This window comes from Hemicordylus capensis, chromosome 3, assembly GCF_027244095.1.
Source record: "Hemicordylus capensis ecotype Gifberg chromosome 3, rHemCap1.1.pri, whole genome shotgun sequence".
Lineage (NCBI taxonomy): Eukaryota > Metazoa > Chordata > Lepidosauria > Squamata > Cordylidae > Hemicordylus > Hemicordylus capensis.
Window position 1 is genome coordinate 117,629,183 of NC_069659.1, and position 24,847 is coordinate 117,654,029.

A 24,847-nucleotide genomic window follows, 5' to 3' on the forward strand; every position below is an offset into this window, starting at 1 on the left:
TCCCAAACAGGGACACATGAGATAGTTTATATCTGACTGTTCTGGATGGGGTTACACTCTCCCAGAAATGATAAGTATATAGCTTGGGGGTGCTCCTAGATCCAAAACTTCCTCTTGTTTCTCAGGGCAAGGCAGTGGCCGGGAGCCCTTATCATCTTTGGCTGATACTGCTGATACACTATACCCATTTCTGGAGGAAAATGACTCTAAAACACAGGCTTGACTACTGTAATGCACTCTATGAGGGGTTGCCTTTGTTCATAGTCCAGAAACCACAGTTGGTGCAGAATGCAGCAGCCAGACTGGTCTCCAGGATAACCCAAAGAGAGCATAACAATGTGTCATAGCTCCTATTAGAGCCAGAGTAGGAGGGGGGAGTTCACCAGGGTGAATCCTTTACTTTAAGGGATTCACAGTAGGCTGCCACCATCCACTTTATTTTGATGCGGTAAAACCCACTCTCCATATAGGATTCCTGGTGAGTAATGTGGCAAAACCCTCCCTAGATGGGGCTGAGTATTCCTAGGCTTCCAGAAGTGTGTGACTAAGGCAGACCCAAAATGAATAGTAGCACACTTCACCAACAAGGGTTTATTATTGCTGGGTGTTATCAGTATGCTAATGACACCCAAATCTACTTCTCCTTTTCATCTTCATCATCAGGAAATGGCATTCATTTCCTAAATGCCTGCCTACAGGCAGTAATGGGCTGGATGAGGGATAACAAATTGAAACTGAATCCAAGCAAGATGGAAGAGTTCATTGTAGGGGCTCAGTATCTGAGGGATGAGTTAGACCTTCATGTGCTGGATGGGGTTGCACTCCCCCAGAAGGAGCAGGTACGCAGCTTGGGAGTACTCCTGGACCCAGGCCTTGCCCTGGTATCTCAGGTGGAGGATATGGCCAGGAGTGCTTTTTATCAGCTTCAGCTGATTCGACAGCTGCGTCCATTCCTTGAGGAGGAAGACCTCAAAACAGTGGTGCATCAGCTTGTAACCTTCAGGCTTGACTATTGCGGTGTGCTCTATGTGGGGGTGCCTTTGTACATCATTCAGAAACTTCAGTTAGTTCAAAATGTGGCAGCCAGATTAGTCTCTGGGGCAACCTGGAAAGACTATATTATGCCTGTTTTGAAACAGTTGCCCTGGCTGTCAATATGTTTCTGGACAAAATACAAAGTGCTGGTTATTATCTTTAAAGCCCTGAACAACTTAGGTCCTGGTTACCTTAGAGTGTGCCTTCTTCTGTACGATCCCCACCGCACATTAAGGTCATCTGAGGAGGTCCATCTTCATTTACCACTGGCACATCTGGTGGCGACTCAGAGGCAGGCCTTCTCTGTAGCTGTTCCTGGGCTGTGCAAAGCACTTCCGGCAGAAATCCGTAATATGAGTTCATTATTGGCCTTCAGGAGAGCCCTTAGAACTTATCTGTTTGGCTTGGCCTTCAAGGGTTTCTAAACTGTTTTAAATGTTTTAATTGTTAATGGTTTTATGTTTTTACAGTTTCCAATTTTATTTGTTTGTTTATTGCATTTCTAGTGTAGAAATCTCTAGGCAGTGTACACATTAAAACATAATATAAAAACATTTGCAATTCATAAAAATAGATAAAAATCACAGTAGATAAAAACACACATTAAAATGTAAAATTTCAGTTAAAAGCCTGGGAAAACAGGTACGTCTTCAGGGTTCTCCTAAAAGCAAACAGAGAAGGAGATGCTCTTATTTCAGCAGGGAGCATGTTCCAAAGCCCTGGGGCAGTCACAGAGAAGGCCCGGTCCTGAGTTGCAACCAAATGATTTGGCGGCAACCATAACTGGACTTCTCCAGATGATCTTATTAGGCGACAGGGTTCACGACGGAGAAGGTGCTTTCCTAAGTACCCTGGGCCTAAGCCGTTGAGGGCCTTATAGGTAATAACCAGCACTTTGTATTTTGTTTGGAAACAAATCGGCAGCAAGTCCAGTTCTTTTAGGATTGGTGTTATATGGTCCCTTCAGGTAAACCCAGAGACCAATCTGGCTGCTGCATTCTGTACCAATTGTAGTTTCTGAACTTTGTACAAAGGCAACCCCACATACAGTGTGTTATAGTAGTCAAGCCTAGAGCTTACCAGCATATGTGCCACCATTTTAAGGTCGTCTGTCTTCAGAAATGGACATATCGGCCATGGGCATATCAGCCGAAGCTGATGAAAAGCACTCATGACCACAACCTCAACCTGAGAAACCAGGGAGAGTTTGGGATCCAGGAGCAGTCCCAGACTATGAACCTGATCTTTTAGAGGGAGTGCAACCCTATCCAAAAGAGGCAGATCTAAACCATCTCTCATATCCCGACCACCTACAGACAGTACTTCCATCTTGTTATGATTCACCTTCAGCTTATGTCTCATCCAGCCCAATATCACTTCTAGGCAAACATTTAGCGGCGTCATGCCATTTCCTGATAAAGTTGGTATGGAGAAATAGATCTGAGTGTCAGCAGCATATTTATAGCATCCCAGACCAAACTTCCTGATGATCTCTCCCAGTGGTTTCATGTAGATGTTAAAAAGCATTGGAGACAATTTGGAGCCTTGTGGAACCCTACACTTTAGCTCCCGTTTTTCAGAACAACAGTCTCCAAGTGACACCATTTGGAATCTGCCAGAGAGGTAGAAGTGAAACAGTGCCACCCAATCCCAGCTCCTTCAAGCGACCCAGCAGAATATGTTGGTCAATGGTGTCGAAAGCTGCCAGAGATGTAAAAGAATCAGCAGAGTCACACTCCCTCTGTCGACTGCCAATTGCAGATCATCCATCAGGCCGACCAAGGCAGTCTCAGCTCCATAGCCCACCCGAAAGCCAGTCTGGAAAGGTTCTAGATACTCCTCCACTACTCACAGCCAGCCTCCCTCCCTCCCATCATGTTGCATCGGCCTGCCGAGTCTCCCCACAAGGAGAACGGCCAATTGGGGCAGGAGAGCCTCCGCTGGCCCACCAAATCTCCTCGTGAGGAGAATGGCCAAGCCGGGGTTTCCCATCGGGCCTACACAGATGACCCTCAGTGCACTCATCCACCCCGCTCAGCCATCCTCCTTGCGAGGAGACTCAGCAGGGTGAGAGATGCCACTGCTCAATGTTCCTTCTGCTCAGCCAGCTGCTTCCTCAGATCACTCTTGGGACAGAACAAACAAACAGAACAAAGCACTCTCTACTTTTGCTGGTGGCTGTGAGTATAGCCCCCACCTAGTCCTCTGGGTGGGTCCTTTTGTTTTGATTTTGCTGGGCTTTCCCCCTTATTAGGAAAGCCACTCCTCCAGCAGTTTTTATGAGGCTTAGTCCTCCCTCAGATTCTCAAGCCAGGCATTGACATGTTTTCTTTGACTCACAAATCTTTGGGCTGGCTCTTAGATTCAAACAATGCACAACGTTAGTGGACAGTGACATCCATTGTGGAGGGGGCAATTACATGGGCTTCTCTTTATCTCCTTTACAAGTAACTTAGATCAGAAACAGAGCTGCCTGGGACAAATAAATAATTAATTAATTAACTCTACCACTCTAGTCTGGATGCCAGGCTTTAAAATTCTAGGCACCATGGCTCCAAGGCACCTGGGATTTGTCAAGTCCTGTCTTAAGCACCTAAAAAACAAGGTGCTTAGCTGTAAGTAAAGGTAAGTGTGCCAATAAGTCAGTGTTGACTCCTCCTGTGGTTGTCTTTGGTAGAATACAGGAGGGGTTTACCATTGCCATCTCCCGCGCAGTTTGAAATGATGCCTTTCAGCATCTTCCTATATCGCTGCTGCCCGATATAGGTACATAGAATTAACAATGGCAAGTCTCTGCCTGCAGGTTTACAATCTAACTAGAAAGACGCATAAGAAGAAGTTAGGAAAGATGATGTTCAGGAAAGTCAATGGAGGAAGAAAGGTGCAAAGCTATACTTATAGCAAATAAAGGATGGCCAGGGAGAAACATATTTGAGGCATTTCTTTCAGTGAGAGAGTCTTAATCATGCAAATGTCTGAAGGTAATGCATTCCAGTGATTTTTTTAAAAATCCAAAAGCAGGAGACAGCAAGTATCATCCTTGGGACTAGTTTACAGATTGGTTTTTGAAGAGTGTATAGCTCTGGGAGGAATGTGAAGAGCAATGAAAGGAGAATGATTAAAAGGAGCAATAGAGTATACACCTTTAAACATAAATAATATAATTTTAATCTGGACACAGTAGATCTGTGTCAGCGTACCTGTAGTAAACTATGCAGTCAACGTTAAAATCCTCTAACTTGCTAATAGTAAAAATAATTAATTGCTTTGCATTCTTCTTGGAAATAGTGCAGGTTGATCCAAAAGGATCTCTCCAAACTGGATGAGTGGTCAACAAAATGGCAAATGTGGTCCATGTTAGCAAATGTAAAGTGATACATTTTGGAACCAAAAAAACACCCCAGCTTCACACATACACTGATGGAGTCTGAGCTATTATTGACTGATGAGGAGAGAGATATTGGGGCTTTGGTGGACATCTCATTGAAAATGTTGACTCAGTGAGCAGCAGCTGTGAAAAGGGCAAATTTCATGCTAGGGATCATTAGGAAAGGGACTGAAAATAAAAATTCTAATATTATAATGCCTTTATGGTGTTGATACATTTGGAGTATTGCATACAGTTCTGGTCACCATATCTTAACAAGGACTTGTAAAACTGGGAAAGGTGCAGAATGTTGGAAGTTAAGGACTTTGCACTGTCTCATCTCAGACAGTGGAGAACAGACTAGTAAGTCAGAGGGCTAGAGGGTCAAGACATTGGTCATCCCTTCTCTACTGCTCTGACACTATCCCTTTGCATATGTAGATTGCTAATCTCAGGGACTAACTTCCTTCCTCTCCTCTCTTCCCTACCTGCCCTTCTACTTTGCAACATGGCAAGCCTCTCTCCCTGCACCATATGTGCAGAGAAGATGCAGAATCCATCTGCATCCAGCTAGGTAGATAGATTAGAGATCCTAACTCCTTACTTTCCTATTTAGAATGGAGTTCCTTAATAAATGCCTTATATATTGATTTGAAACTATGAATTGGCTCCAAGTTACTTTACTCTCAGCATACACGCATGCCTAACTAAATCCGCTGTGTTGTGCCTCTGTGCACTCTGCTATAATGAGAAAGGGATTCTCTCACCACAGAGAATTTCCAACACAGAAGAGAGCAACCGAGAGGATCAGGGGCCTGGATCACCCACCTTTATGAGGCAAGGCTACAGCATCTGGTGTTTTTTAGTTTGGAAAAGAGGTGACTAAAGGGAGACATGACAGAGGTGTATAAAATTATGAATGGAGTAGAAAGAGTGAACCAAGAAATTTTTCTCCCTCTTGTACAACACTAGAAACAAGGGTCATCCCATGAAACTGAAGGTCATGAAAATTTAGGACCAACAAAAGGAAGTACTTTTTCACACAGCGCATAATTAATCTATGGAATTCTCTACCATGGGATGTGGTGACGGCTACTAGTTTGAATGGCTTTAAAAGGTGCTTAGACAAATTCATGGAGGACAGTAGTAATGGCTACTACTTTGGTGGCTATAGGCAAGATGCCTCTAAATATCAGTTGCAGGGGAGCAACAGCAAGAAAAAGGGAATGCCCTCACCTCTTGCCTGTGGGCTTTTCAGAGGCATCTGAATGCTCTCACCTCTTGCCTGTGGGCTTTTCAGAGGCATCTGAAAAGTCATCCTGTGTGAAACAGGATGCTGGACTAGATGGGCTTTGGGTCTGATCCATCAGGGATGTTCTTATGTTTGTTGGCAGCTTTTCTCCTGCTTTAAGTATGTTACAATCTAGATTGTGTGACCTAGTAATATGGATGCTTGTATGCAGAGGATCCTGCAGCAGTGAAAGTTAATAGGACCAATGACCTTTAGATCCTTTCCATCTTCTATAATTATGTGCTTCTCTTTTGTGAATTAGATTTCTTCAAAATCTAAAGGATAATAATTGCAGTTCTGATGCTATCATCACCTGAAATGCTTGAATCAGTTACCTTATTTAGATGTATTTGTTTGTTGCAGACATACATAGCACTGAAGTGTAGTTCTTGAGCAGGTGCTTAACAAGGTTTATTTTTTCTTTTTTTGAGATATTGGATACCACTAAAAGCTGCATTATGTAGAGTAATAGTTTCTGAGAAATTGCAGAGTTCAGTTTCCCACTCTTCTATCGGTTTATTACAATAGGTTTCATCTCTGATTTGGAAAACAAATCCGATAGACTTGTTTGAGATTGTGCCCAAGAAATGGTATTTGAGAGGGCAGAGTAATATCCTTGTGTCCCCTCCTCTCTCCTTTGTACAGATAATAAAAATAAGGAAGCTCGGAAAGATTTGTGATAATTTGTATATGGTATGTGTGCTTGTTTCATGAATTATATCCCAAGAAGCCTAATGGGAAAGGGTGTCCCTGCTGTGGATAAACTTTTCCACTGGAATTGTAACAAATTCAGCCTGGTATGGAAGGCCATTATCTTTTTCATTTGGATGAATGAGAGTTCGTGGGTTCTGGTTTAGCATGTGGAGATTATAGTCAAGGAAAACTAGATGATTGTCTGCAATTCCTGAAAGGCCACAACTCGAGCTTACCTTTTAAAGCCTTGAAAATAAGAAGACAACTATTGTGTCCTTTCAAACCAGACCTTAAATATCTCTTTCAGTAGAATGTTTTCACACTAAGTTGGGATGAGCTTACCCTAACTCATTTGGCTATCAGGAGCACAGCAGGCAAAGCGGATTGGAAGTCCCACCCCCATCATCCCAGTCACCCTCCCACCTGGTCTCTTCACGGTGACTACGGCATATTGGTGCCCCAACCTACTGATGACAGAAACACCCACAATCAAGCTTAGGGCATTCACCTCTTCAGACAAATGCTTTAAGCATGAAGAGCCCAGATAGGACAGTGACTGATGTGACAGGGGTGGGAGGAACCTCTGACTTGCTTTGCCCACTGTTAGTGTGTTCTGCAGGCTGCTTCTTTGTCATCTTCTTTTAAAGAACAGCTGTACAGGGTTAAGGTTCATGTTCAGATGAGTTGCATTTTAAATATATATTTAACAAAGAGCAAAGAGGCACCTTTTAAAGAGGTGGCTCTCTTGTTTTGAGCAGGAAGGTATCAGCTGTAGCATCCCACTCTGCAGTTGCTGGTGTGTCTTTTCCGTTTTGTTCGGATTGTGTTTCCTTTTGGGACAGGGAACCATTTTCTCATTATTATTCTTGTTTCTTAATTCCTTTTTCTATGTAAACTTCTTCATGAACATTTTGTTGAAAAGTGATACATCCTTAAGAACAATGCATTTTTGTGTGTGTGTATTTCTCTTTGAACCTTTTATGTCCTAATTATTTGAATTCTGTCCTTTCTCTAAAGTAATCAGTTTTGGTACACATCCAGTCCATTGTAACTGACAGTACAAGGTGGATGGATGCCTTGCTGTGGATCTAAGCAAAGTCGTGTCTCCCAGACCTTTTGCCTGAGAACAAGCCAACACACCACTAAGGAAGAAACTTCTTTAAGCATGAACATGCATTATTACTCTCCCCTTGTCTTTTTAATTCTAAAATCTTCAATCAGTCAGTTGGCTGAATTGAAAAGATAATAGAATAGAATAGAATAAAAATAAATCTGTATTATAACCTCATGCTTCAGTAAATCAGTCTACAAAGAGGAATTATATTAAATCTTAACATGCTATCATCCTACTTTTTTCTAATAGTAAAATTTAATATCTAACATGCTCCTTTAAAAGAAAAGAAAAGAAATTAAAACAGTGAGAGTTCGGCAGACCAATCATTAAGCTTCAAACACTGCTGTTTTACAAAAGTCTTGCTGCTTTTTGTTTAGGCTTTCAAAATGCAGTAACTTAATGCCTCTATTGTATGCAGGGGAAATATGCTAATTTGAAGCACATTTCCCATCAGAATCCCTTTCAGTCATGTCATAGTTGAGATATGAATGATGATAAAAGAGGAAAGAATGGAGAGGCCTGTATTATGAGAGCACTGCTGTTTTGTTGTTATGCATTGAGAAGAGGGATGAATAGAGCTGAAGAGTTCAGTCACCCAAGAAGACCCATGGCCTGTTGGCTGCTCAGGGATGAGCGGGTTCTCATGGACTCAGTCTGCTCTTCCTTCCCAACTGGCTCTTCTGGAAATCTTTCCTTCTTGGATGCCTTTATTGCAGGGGGGGGGGGGCTCTGCACACCTCCCTGAAATACAACAGGACATGTGCAATTAACTTGTTAAGTTTATGAGGGGGCAAAGTCAAAAGAGGAAAGCTAACCCAGGCCACTAGCTTACTGGCCTAAAGCCTTCCTAACAAATTGAGGGGTTTTGTGCCCAGATCCAATCAAACGGTTGTGCTTAAGATGTTTCATCTGCATCAGTATTTCTCATCCCAGAGAGCAAATGTTCAGCTCAGAAGTTTTTGCATAGGAGCAGCTGCCATTTATTCTGCAGTGCAATTTCAGGAAGTCTCCTCTATTTATTTTCTCTCCTCACTTCTCTATCATATATTAAAAATAATTTGTAATAAGAAAGTTTCATGTGCTGACATCTGAGTTTAGTATCAATGTAGCATTTTGTTCTAAGAGAGTACTTCAGCATGAATAATTTTGAGAAGTTTGAACACCAGAGAAAAACTTGCCTAAAGGCTGAAGGCTGCCTGTGAACTCTTAAAAACAGCAGAAAAGCATAAAATGGAGAGGCAAGATCAGATCCACTTGCTTATGGAGCAATTTGCTCCTGTTCATGGGGAAGGAAGGGAATATGTATAGTTCCTACAGCTTAATGCTTTATGAGTGTGTGTTTTTTCCTGCCTGATGGTGATTTGATAAGCTGTTTCATGACCACTTTTTGCAGAGCTTCTGTAGTGGGAATGTTGGTTTGTTTGAGAAAACCAGATTGATTTTGATACCAGTGAAGATCCAGCTGAATCACAGAATCAGCCTAGGCATTGTGTGTCATGGTGACTGGCATCCCTGTGACCAGTTATTCTAAACATACAAACACCTTTATGTGATTTAGGAGCATCGTGTTGTTCCACTCATTATGTGATGGCTGCAACTCAGATTGTAAATTGGAAATGACATGGAAACTTGGTATGCGATTGTTAATTGCCATGCTGAGCGGAATGTCTGCACTAAGGGCTGAAACAGATGGGGTAAAGGCCACGGGTAAAAGGCTTACCCTTGTCTGTGTTCCACACATGCCTTGTGTTGAAATGCACTCACTCTGTTTACTGGCTGCTTTCTTTGCATTTGATATTAGTATATCACAGTAGTAGGTGGTCTGGGCTAGTGTTCTGCTAGTGTGTCAAAACTACCTTCAAATGGGCAGTGCACGTGATGAGCACATTTGAATGATTGAGCACATATGGAATGTCATCAAGGGTAAGAGCTTGTTTGTGTCATGTCTGTTTTGTCCCTGTCTCAGCAGGGTAATAATTGCTCCTTACTTGCTCCCTTTGGTACTGATATGAAGCAGGGATCAGCCAGGGTTTCACACATTTTGGCTGGCTTTGATCCCCAGCACAGGGTCTTCAGCGCAATCAGATGCATTTGTACACAGAAGTATATCCCTTTGTTTTTAGTGGGACTTACTTCCAGGTAAGTATGCATAGGTTTGGTGTCTTAGCTCTTGACCATGACTAATCCCCTTAGCTCTTGACCATGACTAATCCGGGGGGGAGGGGAGCATTGTCTTTGGGCTGTGTAAGGCCTTGGAAAGACCAGCATATCCATGGGAGCAATCTCTGCCCTCAGATCCCACATGGAACCAGAAAGAAAGGCTAAGACTGATTTTATCAGTGGGCAGCAGAGATGCTTGGAATGCCAAAATGGCCAAGCCCATCTGGAGCTAGAGGGAAAAGCTGGAGATTCGTTTGGCATTCGACAGATGAGATACCTGGAATGCCTTGGCTGTCCTAACACCAGAATAGCCAGCCCCTGCCTTCCTCTCCAGCTGGAAACTGGAGAAGAGTGTGGGAATCTTCCCTTTAGCTGAACTGTTTCCTCCAAAGTTCAGACACCTATGGGGATAATCCTACCCCCCACCCCCTGCAACCCAGATCCAAGCTAAAGAGGGCAGTTGGGTGTCTTCTTGTCACTGTCACTAGACAGCAATAGCACATTCACCATGGTGAGGCTGGTGAGTGGAACTGTGGACCCTTGGTGTAAACAAGGTAGGTGTAACTGTTGTAAACAAAGTAGGGCCAGCATCTGTTGGTTCACTGAAAATGAATAGTTCTAACTTCCTTGATTGGTTCACAGTAGGGAATAACTTACATATGTAGTTCACATGTTCAATAGAATAGCAAAAGGTTTAAATATGAGTTTAAAGAGGTTTAAATCATTTGCTCAACAGACAAACAAAAGGAACTGAATTTAGAACTCTGCTATTTGAAGCCTCCACACTTTCTGAGAGGTTTCCATTTATCAATATATCAATAAAAGCGGTATACGTGAATCTGCCCTTCATGTTGCAGTGATGGGGAAGGCTGAGATTCCTTAGAGATCTTCGTGCACATTATAATACCTTCTGAGCCAATCCAGATGATACACATATTGCATGATTGGGGCCTGCATGATCAATTTTCCAATGTAAAGCCTGATCCAAATCAGGATTGTAGTGGGGGATGAGGCTGATTCCTTTGTCTCATTAACCCTGTGTCTCCACTGTGGTTTGAATCAGCTGCAGCTTGCCCAGGAGAAAAGCTTTCATTGATTCCAGGGCAAATCTGTGGGGATAGGGACGATCCAGATCAGGTCTGCAGTACAGTCAAATGCTTAAAGCAGGGCTATTATATTTTCAACTTGAAAAATTAGGCCACCTTTCCCACATTAAAAGTGTGGAGCCCAGGCTTAACAATTAACTTGATTGGGTTGGCATTGTTGATAGACCTGGCCGCCAGAGTGCTGGGTGGCCGAGTTCATCCATTGCTTTGGGTGGGGAGGTATCTATCCCAGCATCCCAGTAGACTTGTCCACTGAAACAACAGAGGTCAGGTCTACCCAAAGCTTCCTGCATGTGACAGGTAGACCTGGCCTCCCATACTGGGGTAGTCCTGGCCACTGGCATAAAGGTGGCCAGGTGTACCTGCCAGATTTCTTTCTTGGACTTGTAGCCCTGGTCTCCGGGAACTGGTAGACCTGACTACTGGCTTGAAGGGGGCCAGGCCTGCCAAGTGGCTTATGTGGGATCACGCAAATACTGGACAGATTGCCTTCCTTCAAGAGAAGAACATTCCTCTTGAAGAACATTCAAGAGAACATTCCTCTTTTTAATGGAAATGAGGACATATAGTAGCCCTAGGTTAAAACCCCACTCTATCCCTGCCTTGGTCCTAATCTGCACTGGGCCATGCCCTTGTGCATGTTGTTCATGTTAGAAAAGTTAAGCACACACACCTCAGTCATTCAATTAGTGCATTGTTGAGTTTGATCCTAGGAGCTTTTGATTATAACCATACCTAGATAATGTGGATCTGAAGTTAATGTGGATTTGAGGGTATCCATGCATTTCATTTCATAAGCAAAAGTTATAGCAAAAGCACATCTCAAGATTCTAGTGTTATTGTATTAAAGTTGGGTTTGGTCTCCCAAACAAATGTTGGAAATGTGGACACTCTGAAGGAACTTTTTTTCATATGTGGTGGTCTTGTAGGAAGGCTAAGGCCTTTGGGGACATGATATATAATGAGTTAAAGAAAAATTTTAAAATGACATTTCCCAAGAGGCCAGAATCCTTCCTGCTGGGAATAACGCAAGGAGTGTTTTCTACAACAAATTTAACATTCTTTATTTACGCTACCACCGCAGCCAGAATAATATATGCGCAGAAATGGAAGAGCAATGAACTCCCCTCAAAAGAAGATTGGCTGATAAAAATTTTGGAATATGCGGAGATGGCAAAACTTACAGTACTGATAAGAGACCAAAATTTGGAATGCTTTAAAGAAGATTGGAAACCATTCTTATTATACTTAAAGAACTATTTTCCTAATATTGATTTTTTCAGCAGGGTTTAAAATTTAGTAATATTAGCAGGTTGAGTGGATTAAAATCGAGTTTGTAAGGTTTAAGATATATGTTTTGAATTATTGTTATAGCAAGGGTTAATTCTATAGTTGATTCGCGAGGAGGTGTGAGCGGGAAGTCAACATTTGTGTAATGTGATGTGAATGTTAAGATATTGTTAAAATCAATAAAAATTTAAAGTGGGTGGGAAAAGTTGGGTGTGGTCAGTACAGCTCTCCCCTCTACAGTTTGGTGATATTGTGGTAGATATAGTGTGGAGGTCAGCAACAGGCTGCTCTAGGGCAAAATCCAGCCACACATACAAAAGACGCCTGCCTCCAGTTGACCCCTCAGCGACAAAAAGGGAGAGAGTAGTGTCTTGGCAGTGGCCTTTACCAAAAGGTCACTTTGAGGGCATTGGAATGGTTTGGTCTTCTGCCACACAAATTGGCCCTCCAGCAAAACTGGTTGCTGACTAGTGAAAATGTCCCTAGAAAGCCCTTAAGTTCAAAAAAAGAAAAAGAAAAAAAGCCAAATTCTTGTCAATGAATTGCTTGCAAGCAACTTTTTGTACGGGTTTTTATGCAAAAGACAAAATGCATGGATATAGATGTAAAAGTAAAAAACTCCCCACAGACTTTGAGTAGATATGTTTTCTGTGATAGTACAGACTATAAGTGGGTATAAGGACACACATTAATTAGAATGTTGCAACTGGTTTTAGTAGCAGCAGATCAATTTCACTTGAAATACAAAGGCAAGTGATGTGCAAACTGAATTTGAGTGCAGATTTTCCCTCCCTCCTCCTTCCTGTTTAGAACACTTTTGGGCTCATGTTGAGTTTCCCAAGGGAAGGATTGACAGCCCATGTCTAGAGTAGACAAAATGTTAGAAATAAATACTGTAGGCAATAATCCGACCCTGGCAAGGCAATTTACTAGACAGCCACATGAGAATGTGGAATCAAGACTGCTACTCTTGTCCTCAACTCACCCTACAGTGCTTTTGTGTTGAGGTTCATTGTGTTTGTGGGATCCCCTACTGTTCTGAGGTTTGACAATGCTTGGGCATTATATATCTCAGACTGAACTTGCCAGGTTCTTAGCCTGTGTTAAGGAAAGTTACACAAAATTAAAAAGTAGTAGATTGTAAAATGTACCTTCAGGTCTACAAAGCATGTTCAGCTTATGTGTGTGATAAAACGACCGTGTGAGTCAAAGAGAGCAACAGACAGCATTGTTGATTGCTTCTGAACTGCATTCTCAAGGGCACTGAGAAGTGCAGGGAGAAATGTTACTTTTATGCGCATGCACAGGATACCAATAGATGCTCTACTTAAGCCTGGTTTCTTTTGCGGGCACATGCAAGAATAAAATGGAAATTTGGAAGGGCTGTTCTCACTTGAAGTTGTCTGGCACACATACGTAGCAGATTAACTAATTGGGAACTTGTACAACTTGTCCATGTCTTGCATTCCGCTTAATGAGAAATTGGTGCATGTAGAGAATGCAGTAGTACATTGGGAGTTCTGTAGTCAGTATTGTAGAGGAAATTGGTGAATAATGTATGAGGGAGTAGAGCAACTAATGAAATGCACATTCTGATTCAGAAGATGGTAAGCCCTGGCAAAGAGGCACCTTTTAACGTGGTGATTTTCTTTATTTAGCAGGGGGAGAGCAACTGGCCCTATCCACCCCCAGCACAGTACCTCCAGTGACTGTTGCTGGTGTCTATCTTATGCTTCTTTTTAGATTGTGAGCCCTTTGGGGACAGGGATCCATCTTATTTGTTTATTATTTCTCTATGCAGACTGCCTGAGCCATTTTTGGAAGGGTGGTATAGAAAGTGAATTATTATTATTTCTTGTTTACACAGTCAGACAGGTGTTATTGACTGGTTTGTTTTATCCAGACATCGAGTCCTTCCCAAGGACCTGGGATGGCTGAATTTTATTGTCAATGGTTATAGATATTGTCACAGAATATAGGCTGTTCCCAGTAAAGCTGCTTTTTGTAATTGGCTGATGGTGATTTCTGTGACCCCTGTGGTGTTGAGGTGTGCTCTTCAAGGTCTTTTGGAACTGCACCCAGGGCGCCAATTAGCACTGGGATTATTTTTGTCTTTTTCTGCCACAGCCTTTCAATTTCAATTTGTAGATCTTTGTATTTGGTGATTTTTTCTATTTCTTTTTCTTCTATTCTGCTATCCCCTGGTATTGCTATGTCTATTATTTTCACTTGTTTTTCTTTCTTCTCGACTACAGTTATATCTGGTGTATTGTATGGCAGATGTTTGTCTGTTTGTAGTCGGAAGTCCCATAATATTTTTACATCTTCATTTTCTTCAACTTTTTCAATTTGATAATCCCACCAATTTTTGGCTACAGGTAGCTTGTGTTTTTTGCAGATGTTCCAGTGTATCATCCCTGCTACTTTGTCATGCCTTTGTTTGTAGTCAGTCTGTGCGATCTTTTTACAACAGCTGATCAGGTGGTCCACGGTTTCATCTGCTTCTTTACAAAGGCGGCACTTGCTGTTTGTGGTTGATTTTTCTACTTTTGCTCTTATTGCATTATTATTATTATTATTTATTATTAACAATAATAATAATATATAGCTTGGCCTCATATGCTTGCATGACAACTAAATCATAATAACTTTAAAACAAACCCTTAAAATAAAACAACAAAAGCTTGTTTCAAGATCTGACTTTCTGTAGATTGCAGTAAGGGAGCTGATCTGCATTGATCAATACCCTGACGCTGAATTAGTAAATGTACTGCTGCTTATAGAGCAAAGAGGGACCTTTTAGAGAGGTGGCTCTCTTATATTTAAGCAGGAGGAGAGCAACTGTCCCTAATCAACTCAGCATAGCATTTTTCCAGCGACTGTTCCTGGTGTCCACCTTGTGATTCTTTTTCAATTGTGAGCACTTTTGGGACATTTAACCATCTCATTTAAAGTCCTGTGTGATTTTTTAAAAAATTTAAAAGTGGTATATAAATAATAATGAATAAACAACCGTACTTTAAAAGTGGTGCACTGGGGGTTGAAATTAGGATTTTACAACATCTATTTCCTCTAGGTCATGGACTCTAATTGCTTGCATATTTTAAGAACTAAAACCACAGTCGACGCTGCAGGGTGGTTGTAGGTGGAATAATGTATGCAGTAGTTATGCACTTGGTATATATGTTCTAATTAAAATAAGGCCAAACAATAATCCATTTGGTTATGGCAGAATTAGTAGCTGTTAATGCAAGACCAAGCTACCCATATTAAGATCAAGCTGCAATGAAGTTATTAACGTAATTATATCATCATTGCAAGCATGCCAGGGCCGTCTTTTAATGGCATCAATGGAAGATTTTTCTTTCTTTGGAAACATCAACTGTGGGTCCCCTAATCTGGATCAGGACCACAGTGGAAGAGAAGTGATACAACCTTCTCTCCCCACACCCCCAAACATGGTTCCAGTCTGAATTGCGTCCTATATGCATGCTATTGCAAAAGAAAATATGTCTGGCATGCTTGCCATGACATCAGTAATGTAACATTTGGCTCTTCAGTTGGGTGAATTGTGAATTAGTGTAGGAGGAGACATCATGATCGAAGTCAGTGTATGGGTCAGGGGATTTGGGACTGGGGCTTTTCAGGGAGCAGCAGTGAATGCTTCCCATTGCCTGGTCTCAGAGCCTGTCAATATGACATTCAGTTTTTAATAAGACTGTGCAGTTTTGGGTCGGGAATGGCTCGACATGGGCCATTTCAGAGGGCATCGGAGATATTTCTGACCCTCAAACCCTTCTGACTTCTCTGACCCTGTTTGGGGGACATTTTAGCTCTTCAGAGCTCCAAATGGCAACAGGAGTCGTTGTTGTTTTTTTGTCCCCCCCACCACACACCCTAGAATTCCAGCTGGAGTTGCCAGCCCGCAAGCCCACTAATACATTTATTATTTAATTAATTTTTAAAAACATTAAGCTGTTTTTAAACTTACGGTTTTAAAAGCAGCTGATTTCCAGGTTCCCCCCTATGATTATCTGGAGTCACATAACTTCCCCTGTGATTATCTGGTGTTAAGTTACTTTTCTTCTGAGTTTCACAGTGAGTATCCAGGTTATTTTTAAAAATTAATTTAAAGGTTGATTGGGAAAGTATTCTACCCCGATCCTGACCCCGACATTCTGAAGGGTCCAAAGGACCCTGAACCAATGTTTGCAGGATCAGGTTAGATTAGGTCAATCCCAATCCCAACATTTGCAGTCATACACAGCCCTAGTTTTTAAAGCCTTAAATTCAAACCATCTGTACTAGAATATTTCTCTTAGAGGAGAGACTTAAAACAGGTATTCTCCAATTCCAAATTTATCAACCCTCACTGTGCATGTAGCCATATGGTGTGAATTGGTGTTCTGGTTCAAGACATGTATTTGACACATGACATTTAATTAGATAACATAAAAATTAATTGAGTTTTAAGAAGGAATGGTATTTTCAGCAAGCCCTATCTATCTATCTATCTATCTACTCTAATTTTTAGTCATAGTTTAAAACTCACAAAATATAATAAATATTGATTTCAGGGAAGATATTAGCACTTACTTACATTTATATACCGCTCTATAGCCGGAGCTCTCTAAGTGGTTTACAATGATTTAGCATATTGCCCCCAACATTCTGGGTACTCATTTTACCGACCTCGGAAGGATGGAAGGCTGAGTCAACCTTGAGCCCCTGGTCAGGATTGAACTTGTAACCTTCTGGTTACAGGGCAGCAGTTTTACCACTGCACCACCAGGGGCTCTTTTATTAAAGTGTAAATCAGGATACCTGCAGGCTTAAACTTTTCAAACTGACAACAGACGTGCTCTTTCAAAGGTTTATGTTGTATTATTTAAAAGTGCTTGAATGTTTGTGCTTGAATGTTTTGACACTTACAGCTGACACTAGCTAAATTCAGACTTTCATCAGACCTCTGAACCAATGTTCTTCACTGCAAGGCCTGGGAGGTAGTGGCAAACTGAAGTGTGACTCCCTGACTAATTGTTTGTTAGGCTTGTGCAAATTCTTTGGCTGAAATGTAATACTCCACACAGTCCCATTGGCACCATGCAGGGACCACTGTTTCCACCATGTATTGCTGTGCCCCAGCAACTTTAAGGGAAATGAGACCCACTCAAGCCCCAACATCATCTTGGAAGGCATGCATGGATTTCTGGGAAATGTAGTCCCTCCCATTGCTTTCTTCATAGAGTTCTATAGTCTATATACTCCATGAATATACTCCATGCACACCTTCCAAGATGGCACTGGAGCTTGGCAGGGCTCTGTTTCCCTGAAAGGGTCCCATCCCTTGATACTGGGGAAAGTGCAGCACTGAGTGAAAGTGCAGCACAGTGGGAAATGGCTCTTCGTTTTTTTGTTTAGCCAAAGTGTCCCCCACCCCCACAAAAAAAAAAATAGTGAAGATCACTGGAATAGAGAGCAAGGCTATGCACAGCAGGAGAAGGGGAAAGAGGAAGCTCATTCTGCTCTTTCATGGTTTGGAGGGTCATCTTAACTGAAGCTATCCAATTCCTAATGGGAGTAGGTTCCCATTGGTCTTGATAGAATTCTATTCTAGATATGTTTAGGATTGCTATGTAATCTAGTCTTTTTAATGCAATGTTGAAGTTGCTTGGTATAAAATAAAAGCTTACAGGGCAAGCACCAGTTTATGCCTGCAAGCACATGAGAATAGTGATGGGCAAACTGTTGCTCCACAGACAGAATTTCCTATTCATAGTGGGCAGAATCCAATAAGTTAGTCCCACTGAAAGTATCTTGTCTAAGTTGTCTCATTTATTTCAATGATGCTTGCTCATGACTAACTTGCCTCTGGGGCTGAGCACCTCAGGCTATAGTGGAGAAACCTTGAAACATTTCTGGTGCATGAAGGCAGAATGCTCAATTGATGTGGCGAACCCCACCACTGTTATCTATCTATTATATTAATTCTCCTGGGTGTGCCTTGGAATGTGCGTCCCAGAGCCCAGCTGATTGGCTGGGTGGCGGACGCACCTGATTGGCTGAGGCGCACCCAGGAGGATTGGTTGCCACGGTGGCAGCCCAGCCATGAGGGCCAGAGGTGGCGAGCCCAGCCTGGCTGTGGAGGCAAGGCCCAGGAGGGGGGCAGAAAGTGGCAGGGGGGGCAGAAGTAGCAGTGGGGAGGAGAGGTGGCTGGGCCCAGAAGCAAAGACTAGGGCAGAAGGGGTGGGGGGAGAGGTAACCACCGGCCCCAAAGAGCACACAGATGCTCTGTGCAGGGTCAACTAGTATATATATATATTTATGGTACAAGGCCAAACATAACATAGATACAACACGCAGCAATAATACAAATATCAGAAGTGGAAAAGGAAAAGGAAAGAATAACACATAAAACATATCAATTAAAATTTGTTAAAAAATTTCTTATTTTTATAGCAGCTTCACAAAATCTGGCCGTGGCCAAAGTTATTCCCTTGTGCTGACCTGACAGGAAGAGCTCAACATAGAACTCATCCTGATGTCCCAAAAATTTGCACAAATAAGGTTTGAGCCAGGAGGTATGGATGGTTTTGAAAAGGTACAGTGTAAAAGCACATGTGCAGTTGTCTCAACCACTTCTGTACCACAGGGGCCACCACTGTTAGGAACATAGGAAGCTGTCTTATACCGAGTCAGACCATTTGGTCCATCTAGCTCAGTATTGTCTACCCAGACTAGCAGTGGTTTCTCCAAGGTTGCAGGCAGGAGTCTCTCAGCCCTACCTTGGAGATGCAGGGAAGGAAGCTGGAACCTTCTGCATGCAAGTAAACATGCAGATGCTCTTCCCAGAGTGGTTCCATTCCCTAAGGGGAATATATCGCAGTGCTCCCATGTATTCTCCCATTCAAATGCAAATCAGGGTGGACCCTGCTTAGCAAAAGGGACAATTCATGCTCCCTACCACAAGTCCAGCTCATTTCCAGATGGAGCACTTAGCTTGCTTCTCCTCCAGAATGGAGGGTGTGCATTCACATATTTACCCCAAATTTACCCCAGATTTACCTCAAATTCTCTGTGGGCTTTCAGGGAGCACTCCACACATGATTCAGGCTTTTCATTGTGCATTAGAGTGTAGCCTGATTTATGTCTGGGGTAAAAACAAAAATAAGCCACTTTTTGCAGTGGTATTTTGGGACCAATTCGAACTCGCAGTAAAGCCGCTGTAAAGCCTGCTGTCTGGAAATCTTCCAGGTAAGAGAGAAAGATGCAACATCTTCTGCCTGCTCTATTGCTTTCTTTAAATAAGTTTTAGTCAAGGATGCCAAGCTGCTGATGTCACACACACACACACACACACACACACACACACACACACACACACACACACCTAGATCTGCCTTACCTCCCCCTCCTGTTCCCACACATTGGTTTATTCTTACTTTATTTAGAAACCTAGAGCAGCAAGATGTGGGAGGCAATCCTTACACTTGGATGTGTCACATAAAATTTCAGGTGCTAGAATTGGCACTTTCCAAGGGATTAGGCAGAGAGCATCAGTATGAATCAACTAATAGACATTAACATGTATTCATAAATGTTTGCAAAATTGGAAAGAACACTGTTCTGATGCCTTGAATTGCTTCTCTGAAAAGACTGGTGGCTAGTGGTGAAAACAATCTGTTTTATGCCTATTGATGGCAAACTGACAAAGTTTACTGCCTTGTATATACATTATCCTTAATAGTGCCATGCAATGCCTTCCAGTTATTTCAAAGATATATTGAATTGTTTGAGATGTAAAAATATGCTCCTTCTTTTTCATGACTGATTCTCCTCATGGACTTGGCTTATTTTGGATCTTCCTGTTTTCCTGTTGATTTTAATATTGTCCATCACTGCCATTCTGTCTTTTAGTGGCCATCCCACCTACCTCAGTCTGGCTCTATCATCGACATTTTCTCTCCAAACCCAATGCTAAGTAATCTTTTGGAGGTGAGGTGCAGTGTAGACCATTTATGTGTATTGTGTTTGAGGATATGTGTACATGTATATATTGTCTGAGGAGTTCCACAGGGCTTTGCTTTAGCCCCCATGCTTTTGAACATTGTATATGAGGCTGCTGAAGTCATCTAGAGCTTTGGTCTGAAGGATCATCGGTATGCTGATGACACCCAGTTCTGCCTATCAGAGCCTGGGGAGGCAGTGGGAACCATGAATGTTTGTTTGGTCAGCTAAATGAGACTGGATGGGGAGAGAACAAACTGAAGCTTAATTCATACAAGTGATGTTGGCTGGGGTTTTAGGTAATTTGCCTAGAGAGTTAGAGGTTGCTGGTTCGAAACCCCGCTGGTATGTTTCCCAGACTATGGGAAGACCTATATCAGGCAGCAGTGATATAGGAAAATGCTGAAAGGCATCATCTCATACTGCGCGGGAGGAGGCAATGGTATACCCTTCCTATATTCTACCAATGAAACCACAGGGCTCTGTGGCTGCCAGGAGTTGACACTGACTCGACAGCACATCTTTAAGTGTGGATATGCACTCAGTTCTGGATGGGATCACACTTCCCTTAATGGTCAAGATTGCAGTTTAATCCAGGTCACTTGCTGGAGTCACAAGCGGCCTTGGTGACTAGGAATATCTTTTATTAGCTTTTTGTGTCCCTGATTTGCCAGTTTCACCCCTTCCTGGAAAAGTTTGATCTTGCCACAGTAATCCATGCACTGATTACCTCCATAATGGAGTACTATAATGTGCTCTTTGTGGGGCTGCCCTTGAAAATTGCTTGGAAATGTATTTATTTATGTATTTTATTTATTACAATTTTCTTATATATCATCTCCTCCCAAGACTCTAGGCAGTGAACAACAACAATACCAATCAGAATTTTAAAATATATAGATATAGATATAAAATAAAATTTATTTATTTATTCATTCATTCATTCATTCATTCATTCATTCTGTTTCTATACCGTTCTTCCAAAAATGGCTCAGGGCGGTTTTCACAGAGAAATAACAAATAATACGATGGATCCCTGTCCCCAAAGGGCTCACAGTCTAAAAAGAAACATAAGACAGACACCAGCAACAGTCACTGGAGGTACTGTGCTGAGGGTAGATAGGGCCAGTTACTCTCCCACTGCTAAATAAAGAGAATCACCAGGTTAAAAGGTGCCTCTTTGCCAAGTTAGCAGGGGTAACTTGCCAAATTAAATAGCAAATGCCTGGCAAAACAGGTAGATCTTAAGAAAGACCTTAAAAGCAGCTAGGGAGGAACTGGATGAATCTGTGGCGGGGGAAGTGTTCCACAGAAGAGGGGCAGCCACAGAGAAGGCCCTCCTATGGGCCCAGGCACCATAATGTTATTTGGTATAAAATATTGGTTGGATAGGAATCTTATTACTCCTATGCTCCATGATCTTCATTGGTCACTTATTTGTTTGGGGGTTCTATTCAAGGTGCTGTTTACTACTTTTAAAGTTCTAATGGTTTGGTACTTGGGTATCTCAAGGGTCTCCTCCCATGTATTCCCTTCCGCACACTTAGTTGATCAGCAGAAGCCTTGATCCAGGTTCCAGAGGTATATTAGGCATCCACAATAGGAGCAAGCCCTTCTTGTGCTGGGGAACTCCTTCAGAGGTCCACAAAGCCCCCACTCTTCAACCTTTTTAGTGGCTGTTATGATGTGGCCTTTTGTTCTCCACTTGGTGAGTGATTTGCATTGACTTCTGGTATTTAGGTGGTTCTTTGTCAGGGGCAAAACGGTAATAGGGTTCAAAGAACCTGCTTCCAGGAGCCACCAAGCATCCAGGAGGAGCCGCTGAGTTCTCCCAGGGAGCCCTGGCCTGGGCTCCATCTGCAGCCACTACCAGCTGCCTCCTTCAGCTGCTCGCCTGGCTCCACCCATCCTCCTTCTGTTGGATGGGCTTCGCTCGCTATGCCCATGTTGTCTGTGCTGTGTTATGCATTTATTGTAGTTCTTACTGTTTTATCTTGCCTTAAAGAAAAAAAGTCTTTAACTTCTCTAAGTCATCTTGGGCTGCTGCCTTGGGAGGAAAGGTGGGCGATTGAAACAAAGCTGTTATAAGCATTTTGCATGGTGTATGTTTGGGGTCTTCATACGGTAGTCATAAAGTGATGCCATGCATGCAGTGCTAGAGATGTGTGCTTAAAAATTGCTGTTTTTAAAATCTAGCTATATTGGAAGAGTTTCTAGTAAAAAAGACTACAGTGTAAAGCCATATCTGATGTTTTAGGTAATGTGGTTATTTGACTTGCATGCAGGCTTCCCAAGCTCCTTCATAAGAACAGAACATAAGAACAGCCCTGCTGGATCAGGCCCAAGGCTCATCTAGCCCAGCATCACACAGTGGCCCACCAGATGCCTCAGAGAAGCGCACAGGCAAGAGCTGAGGGCATGCCCTCTCTCCTACTGTTGCTCCCCTGCAACTGGTATTTAGAGGGTTCATGCCTCAGAGGCTGGAGGTGGCCTATAGCCCTTAGATTAGTAGCCATTGATAGACCTGTTGTCCATTAATTCATCTAAACCCCTCTTAAAGCCTTTTAGGCTGTTGGCTCTCACCACTTCTTGTGGCAGAGAATTCCATAGGTTGATTATGCATTGTGTGAAAAAGTACTTCCTTTTGTTGGTTCTAAATTTCTTGGCAATCAGTTTCATGGGATAACCTCTGGTTTTGTGACTGATCAAACATACAGTATTTTGAGAACTATGGTTGCCTCCGAACGAGAGCCCTTGAGCATTGAGGAGTCGCTGGTTTTCTCTAATTATGTAGACATGGAATTTGAATGAAGATTCCATACAGTGCTTAATATAAAGTAATTACCCAAAAACTCCCTTCCCCATAGATAAGATCCTATTTTAAACTGTTGTTTAAAAATAGGCCCCATTCTTTAAAGATACTTCCAGATGTTGATTAAAAGGTTCATAATTGCAGGTCTTGTCCATTTTATTGCTTTCTATTGCTTTTCTGTTTCTAAAGCTAGGAGATAAATATTTTATACACACACACACACACACACCTATTTCTGCATAGCGTTTCATCTCACTTAATTGCCCAGTATCAGTTTCTGTCCTCGTGGTTATATACAAGGGCCAACGTGACAGGCAGCCCTCCATCAATGTTAGGGATCTGCCAGGCAGGGGTACACCCCTAGGTGCACCCCTAATTCAGGCTCCTGGACCGCCCAGCTGCGAGCTCCCCCCAACCACGTGAGGCCCCCGAAATCTCCTTTGGGGGTTACAGCTGCTGCATACCACGCCAAACCTCCATGTTTTAAAAAAATATTATTGTTACCAGTTACCATGGCCGAGGGGTGGCTGCTGGGGGCGGGGGAGCGAAGCAGATCTCCCCTTCCCCCGCTTCAGGTGACAGAATGAGAGGGCAACACAAAAACACTGATATGCAATGAATGGGCTGGCGATGTTATCTGGGTGCTTCATAAAAACGTGAATGAATTAAGGGTGGTAATTGCAGAAAAGGGGTTAGTTTGAAATGAACCTGTGTTTGCTCCAGTAATGGTCAGCTGGAAAGGTGAGTCACTGCTCTTTCTTCATGCAAATGGTGTCTAGTCCTGCCTAAAGTATGCTGATAGTCTACTGGCATTTTTGGTTTTGTGTGTGATAGCATTGCAGCTAGGCTCTCTGTTTTCTGAGAACAGATTCAAACATCGAGGGTGGGGGGGGGAGTATATTCTACAGTCCTCATAGGATAGTAGGCTTCAGGTACTGATATTTTAGTTGTGCTCTCTTCCCACTTCACCACCTTGTCAGAAAGCTGTTCCTTGCACACGCAGTGTGGAAAGCTAGCATGCTAGGAAGAAAAAGGTAGCCTTGTGCCATCCTCCTTGACAAGCTCTCTTTCCACATGCAGGGAATTCTTAATGCTACGAATAAGTTCAAACATGCTCTTTGGGGGGAAAAACACTTCTTATGACTTTGCATCAACCCCTACTAACCTGGCAAAGAAGCACCTTTTAACGTGGTAATTCTCTTTATTTAGCAGGGGTAGAGTAACTGGACCTATCCAACCCCAGCACAGCATCCCTCCCATGGCTGTTGTTGGTGGCTTACTTATGTTTCTTTTTTAGACTGTGAGCCCTTTGGGGACAGGGATCCATCTTAGTTATTTATTATATCTCTCTGTAAACTGCCCTGAGCCATTTTTGGAAGAACAGTATAGAAATTGAATAAATAAATAATAATAAATAAATAATGTATACTAAACTTGGAGATACACTTCTAGCAAATGCAATATGTCTTATATTTTTGTTTGCAGTTCTATGCTGCAAAATACCAAATAACACCCCCCAAACCCCTACACAGCAGCTGTTGTGTGTATATTTGCTTCAAAGCTTTATTTGTTTATTTGTTTATTTATTGACATGGACTTGCCGAAGGATGCACTCCACTTGCTCAGATTTGTTCAGGAATAAAATCAGACCTGAGAAAACACCCTGTAGAGCATATCAGACAGAAATGGAGCACCTTTTTTCTTAAAAAAAAAAAAAAAAATCTTGGGTGCTGCTTACCACATGCCAGTTCTGAAATTATTCTGTAAGTTTTTATTTAAATAGGCATGTTCCCTTGAATAAAATGTAAATAAGAGATGAGGATAACGTTAAGCATTTGACGGTGAAATCTAAGATGTTACACATCCCTTATATTCTCACCTGCATGTTTATATTCATTGATTCGAACTCATGTCAAAATGTATAACTGCCCCTGAAAGCATCTCACTCTGCTGTAAATTCCAACTTAAAAGA

General features: G+C 42.3%; 1 protein-coding gene across 1 annotated transcript in view; it reads left to right on the plus strand.

The window, feature by feature from the left end:
- Positions 1-24,847, plus strand: part of GPM6B (glycoprotein M6B) — a 165,804-nt gene that overhangs the window by 100,179 nt on the left and 40,778 nt on the right. The window lies entirely within an intron of this gene.